This window comes from Egretta garzetta, unplaced genomic scaffold (assembly GCF_000687185.1).
Source record: "Egretta garzetta isolate BGI_Z169 unplaced genomic scaffold, ASM68718v1 scaffold206, whole genome shotgun sequence".
Lineage (NCBI taxonomy): Eukaryota > Metazoa > Chordata > Aves > Pelecaniformes > Ardeidae > Egretta > Egretta garzetta.
In genome coordinates, this window is record NW_009259984.1 from 1008337 (window position 1) to 1014336 (window position 6000).

Sequence of the window (6000 nt, forward strand, 5' to 3'; positions counted from 1 at the left end):
GCAACAGAGAGCTTCATTTGTCTGCTCTATAGATACAGGCATTCATTATCCCCATGAACAGCCCACCTGGCTTTTAAAGACAGCAGTCCAAGGAACAGTTTACAGGTTGATTAAAGTTACAAAGTCAGTGCAAATGCATGGCAATGATCTAGGTTTTCAGGCCCAAAAAGGGACATTTAGACAATTCTGACACCAGCATTTCCCTTTGATCTGTATCTACAATGTATGTCTGCAGAAAAGTTCTGTAGGTACAGTGTATGCTGGGGAAGCTGAATGTAGGTCAATGAGATGCACTCTGCTTTTTTAAATAAAATCTTTCTGCAGAAATTGCATGATTTCCTGTTATGACTGTAGACTTCACATAGAGTATCATACATTTGTTTTTAAAAAACGCTTTTCTACTTGTGCAAAAATCATTCATTTTGCTCAAGGTGCACAAACACACACATATGCACACTAGTTTCTGTATAGAATATGCCTATTTATGAATAATTTCTTTTCATGTATTTTCCATTTCTAATTTGTGGCTGACATGGCAGACCACAGAATTTCAAGATGCCTACTCTTGAGCAGTAAATGATGTTAGCCAAAAAGGTTAGAAGAAGGGCTCAATCCGGAGAAGGCTTGCATACCTAAATCCTGTCTAACTCTCAAGCTTTTCATCTTCAAATCCCTAGCTGACTGTCACCCAAGCTTAGCAAGACTAAAACCTGTAAGTGCCTAGTTTAAGCCACAAGAGATATCTGGGTCCCCGATTTCTGTGACCTAATGTTAATCCGTTAGCTGAGAACGCTGGTGTAAGAGCAGGGCTGCCAGGGCTTCCCAAGAGCACAGCGGGCACTGACGAAGAGCATAGCAGGTCTCCAAGATGCTGACCTGGTTCTGGACGTGCCTGGCCCTCCCACAAACCGCCCAAAGACCTCGCCATAAGGAGAAAGCCCCGGAGGCTGTTGTGCTGGCAGCGTGGAGGAACTACCTGCCCAGCTCTGTCAGGATAGCATTCCTCTGTATACCCAAAGCCCTTTGGATTTCTCTAAATGGACTTATTGCATTAATCCTCAACCCAAAAACAGCTGAAAGAGTGCTGGGTCAGGGAGAGCAAATGAGCCAGGAAGAGCCAGCATCCCTGCAGTTTCCACAGCCAAGTGAATGTTTAGGCATTTGCCTTATTTGGAACCTGGAAGAATGTCAGACTCGCAGGAGAGAACTGAAAATTAAAGATTTTTCTGGCTCAGACTTCATGTTATTAGCTGTGATTGGACAAAGGATTTGGGATTTTAGATGAGGAGGGTTTTCAGAATGAAAGTGAGCCACTGGAAAATGCACTTGGGAAAATGCAGTCTAGGCCAGATCTTCTCCCAGATTTTACAATGTGAGAAACGCAGTAAGTTTGGGATAGATCAAAAGAGATGAAAAATAAAATAAACATTGAATACCTTAGTGAAATTTCTTTATAATCCCATGCCATCAACATCTTGATTTCTATTTCAGCCATCGAGGAGGAAAGGGGTGTCCTCATGCCGCTGGAGACATTTCTTTTCTGAGCTGCTAAAAGCGGGTGTTGGGTGACAGTACTAGTTGGAATTATTTCTACTATGTTCCCCTGCACTTTGAATAACTGTGTTTCAGAGGTCGTGAGCTGGGTGCATGTCAGTGCTGTGTTAGGCCACAGTGCTCCTGGAAAAGTACCTGGCAAGCGCAGGCTCAAACTGAAGTTAATGGAGTTTTGCCATTGCTTATGTTGAAGCCAGGTTTCCAATGCTGGTGTCAAAAAGGCTCTTCCCCCCCTCCTCCAGTTATGCTGCACGCACCGGCTGCGCGCTTAGTTTATCCCATGCCTATCACAAATATAGCAACGCAGACCTTGTTACCAGAAAGCTCAATTATTGTAATACCCTCTTAGCGGAGCTTAGAGCCAGGCTGCTCAGCGCTGCTCGCTGCTCGCGCGGCAGCACGTGTGCTCAGCCCTGTGAGCCAGCAGGAACACATTACACCACGCTGCATTCTTCACACTGCCTGCCTCCGAAGTGGCAGATTTAAGTTGGCCCTTTCGGATTTTAAAGCCTTAAATAATGCAGGCTCTGGCTATGACTGATCCCCTTCTCTCTGAGCCCTGTCCTAATGGGGAGTTGCGTTCCCACACCACCTGCTTTTCCTGGAACCCTACTGTCACATCGCAGATCTGCACCAGATTTTGACTTTTCTGCGCTGAACTGCACGACATATCTCACCCCCCGTATCGTTCCTTTCCCGTCAACCCTTTCCATTTATATACCGCACTCATCCCAATGTTAGCAGAGCCTCCCAAAACGATCGCTGCCATCTCACAAATGCAGACTAGCCAGGTTTTTGATGGAGGTGGCATTAGAGCAAGTTAGCAAGTATGGCTTTATGGTACCAGGTACGCGCTTTTTTCCTTCTGCAGCCAGAGAGGAGGCTTAGCCCTCTCATTAGACCTGAGGTAAGTTGGGTTTCATTTACCGCAGGTTTAGAGCAGGCAAATAGGAAGTTAGAGCAGAGCAGCTGACTCTGTTAATCTATACCCTAATTTAACTTGCGGTAACTTGTTCGTGTAGCCATACCCTTGGGTGACTGGCCACTGTACTTCATTACTCTATGCCTCTTCTTCCTTCCTTTGCCTAATGGGGCTAAAGATGCTTCCTTTGTAAGGCACTTGCAGATCTAGGGATAAGAAATGGAAGTTTCAGAAGAGATATTATTAATTATCATTTATTAGCCTGTCTGTGCTCTCATCGCCCCACCCATCTTTCAGTGTAGTACACGCTCCTTGTGAATTTATTGCAGCTGTATTCTCTTCTAACAATTAATATAGTTATTGGCCCCACAGTAATTATTTTTTCTACCTCATTCTTTTTTCACTTTAAAACATGCATTTGTTTGCTTTGAATTCTAACACGGTATGTGCTGTTTATATGACTTTGTTGTTAGTATATTTAATTTACTTTAATTACAGTTTACATTGGCATATATGTAGGGATTTTAATTAATAGAGCTATTAATACTATTAATAATAATAATACACTGGGTTTCTCTTAATGTTAAATGTGATCCAAACATTACAGAACATGGATGCCTAAGGTTAGATAATTAACCCAAACTCAAGTTCCAGAGCAGTGAAATCCAAGCTGCTTTTTTGAATTCCATCAAGGGATTTAAGGTTTAAATTCAAGAGCCCATGTTTGAAAAATCTTGGCTTTGATGTACGAACGTGTTTTTTCGATATCAGGGTGAATGAGAGATATGCGATGGTTGCCCTTTCTCAGTCTCTCTTCCCAGCTTTAACATGAAGGGCTAATAGGGACCCCAGCAGGGGGCGAGCAGCCTATTCCCTGAGCATGATCCTTGGAATCACCCCATACCAGACGATAGGAATGGGTGTTTAATATTTTAAGGCCTGATGTAACCTATCTCCCTTCAGGTACTTCAGGCTCTTTATACGCCCTCGGTTAATAGACAGTGGAGAGGAACAGGCACCTCCGGGGATGATTCAGCCCACCTAAATTCTGAGTCACCCTGTGGAGGCACCCCTCTCCCTCTCCCCTTCAGCTAGAGTGGGTGCCACTGCTCGGCAGTCAGGTGTCTCCCTTCAACACCCACGCTGAAGCGTGGGGGATCTTGGCCTGGGGGCCTTCAGTTTCTTATGTCATGTCTTGAGTCCTTAGAAAGATGAGACCAACATTTACACAAAGAAGAAAAAACTAGCAATGCCAGAGGTGGTTAATCTTTGTGCTATTTATCCAGCTACCTATGTATTTGCAATACTTATGGATACTGTCTTGCTTTGATGTGCAGGGATTTACAAATGCATTTCCATTAACATTAGTGGGAATTGGGTGCATAGATCCAGTGCATCAAGATGAGAATATTTGGTAATAAATCTTTTAATATGCATGTAGCATTGACTGGATAATTTGAAACATTTTTAAAATCCAAATAAAAATTGAGTTTTCTACTACAAGAGAAGCTACCCCTAGAGACAGATAAGTGGAATCTATCTCCACATAGTCAGACCCTGTGTGATTTCATATTGTACATAGAATGATCCTTTTTTATCTTTATTGATTACTAGAGGAGTAATACAATTAAAGGTAGCAAAATGCTTTAAGGTTTTTGTTCTCTGGCGAAGAATCAAGAGTTCAAAGTGGGGCTCCTTTCTCATTATTAGAGAACACCCTAAGAGACAATAATTTCCAGCAATTCTCTCTTTCTCCTCCTCCCTTTTTCTTTTCCCACTTTGTGATTTTGGGGATACAGAAAAAAAACCTCTGTGTGTGTGTTAGCACTAGTTAGTGATGCACAGATAGAAGAATAAAACCCACCCTTTCTTTTTACAACCACAGGTATAAAAGAAGTACCTATCATTATTTCATTAATGGTATGCAGCCGTATTTTCTTGCCTCAGTCACATGTATTCATGTACGCGTGAGCACACACAAACACACACACACACACACGTAGAGAGTCTCACGCTTGAGTTTTGTGATGTAGAACACCCCTTGATAAGCACTGCTTATGCCAGGATTATGAATACAAGGAAATAGAAAAGGCATTTAGAAACCATAGGAAAACAATTCTTTCGGTGTTTGAACTGCAGTGTTATTCAGATGTATATAACTACTGCTGGGTGGAGGAACTGCAGGAAATATGCCAAGGAAGAGAGACAAGGGGAGGCCATCAACAAGACAGAGAGAAAAAGACAGAAAATGCTTTTGTTTGCAGACTTGGCTGGTTGACTTGACTTGAAAATAATAATAGGTTCTCGTTCTCTTTCACCAGCCCCCTCCCCTGATTCATCGGATATAACATAATTGACTCTCACTGGAGATGGAGTTGGAATATGAGTCTTGCTTGTTGCTATTGTTTATGTTTACACAGTACATTTACTGCTCGAGGAGTTTTGTTCCTTGTTTACTCACTGCCCTGTTGCAAACCCCTATTGTTCTTCCAACTGCCTCCAGGTCTTTTCTTTTTACCTCATTCTTCACACAGGGAGGTAAAGAAAGGGGGAACCACATTGTCTTGGGGACCATGACAGGCTGGGGATCTTGCAGGTTATGACATTCTGCTTGATGCAGGAAACTGTCTACGTACATTTCTCTGCAGACTCCTTTCAGACAGTGGGTCTTGTGTTCCTTCCTGTTGTGTTTCTGCCTCCATAGTGAGCTAAAACTCACGGGCAGTAAAAGGAGAAATACCCACACCTGGCACAGGGTTCCCAATAGAAGGTAATAAATTTTGCTGACTCCACATTTCAATGGGGCATCTTTGGACAAAGAGATGATAACTGCCCAGGGCAAATAATTTTTTCAAGTCTGAGCATGACAAGGGAGGACACTACGCAGCAGATCACCTGGCAGGGATGATCAGGGTTTTTCAGACCCTGAGGTGCTAAGGAAGACTCATGGGGGACATCTGACATTCGTCCGGAAGCAGTTTTGAGAAGAGGAACAGCCTAGCTATTTCCTTCACAATCACATGCAGTCATGAGGCTAGGAAGAGATAGCTATGGGAAAAGGAGGAACGGGAAAGAAAGGAAAAGTGTCTAGAAAGAATAGAGAGAGGAGGAGTCCATGTGGGGGCTAGAGAAGAAAGATCAACAAAGCCTAATGGCAAGTGGGTGGCTAAGATGATACGTTTTAGCAGAGTTGGCATTATTTTTAAAGTACTCCTGAAGTTTTTATGGCTCCAGGCCCCTATTTCATCTTAATTCATCCTTGGGGATAAAGACTCAGCTGGATGGATCTCAATCACTCCCTTCCCTTTCTCACCCCTTGTCATCATGTTCTCTTCCTTCAGTACATTTTCACCATGGTTAGAAATTCCGACTCTCACTCCCCTTCCCAAGCGACTACCGTGGCGCCCTTTGGAAGGTGCGCAGTGCCCCGACTCCCACGGAGTCGAGTTCCATTGGAACTGCTGGTAGTGCATTCATCAGCCATCTGTCATTGCAGCTGCTTGTTGAAGAAATCAACAACTTTC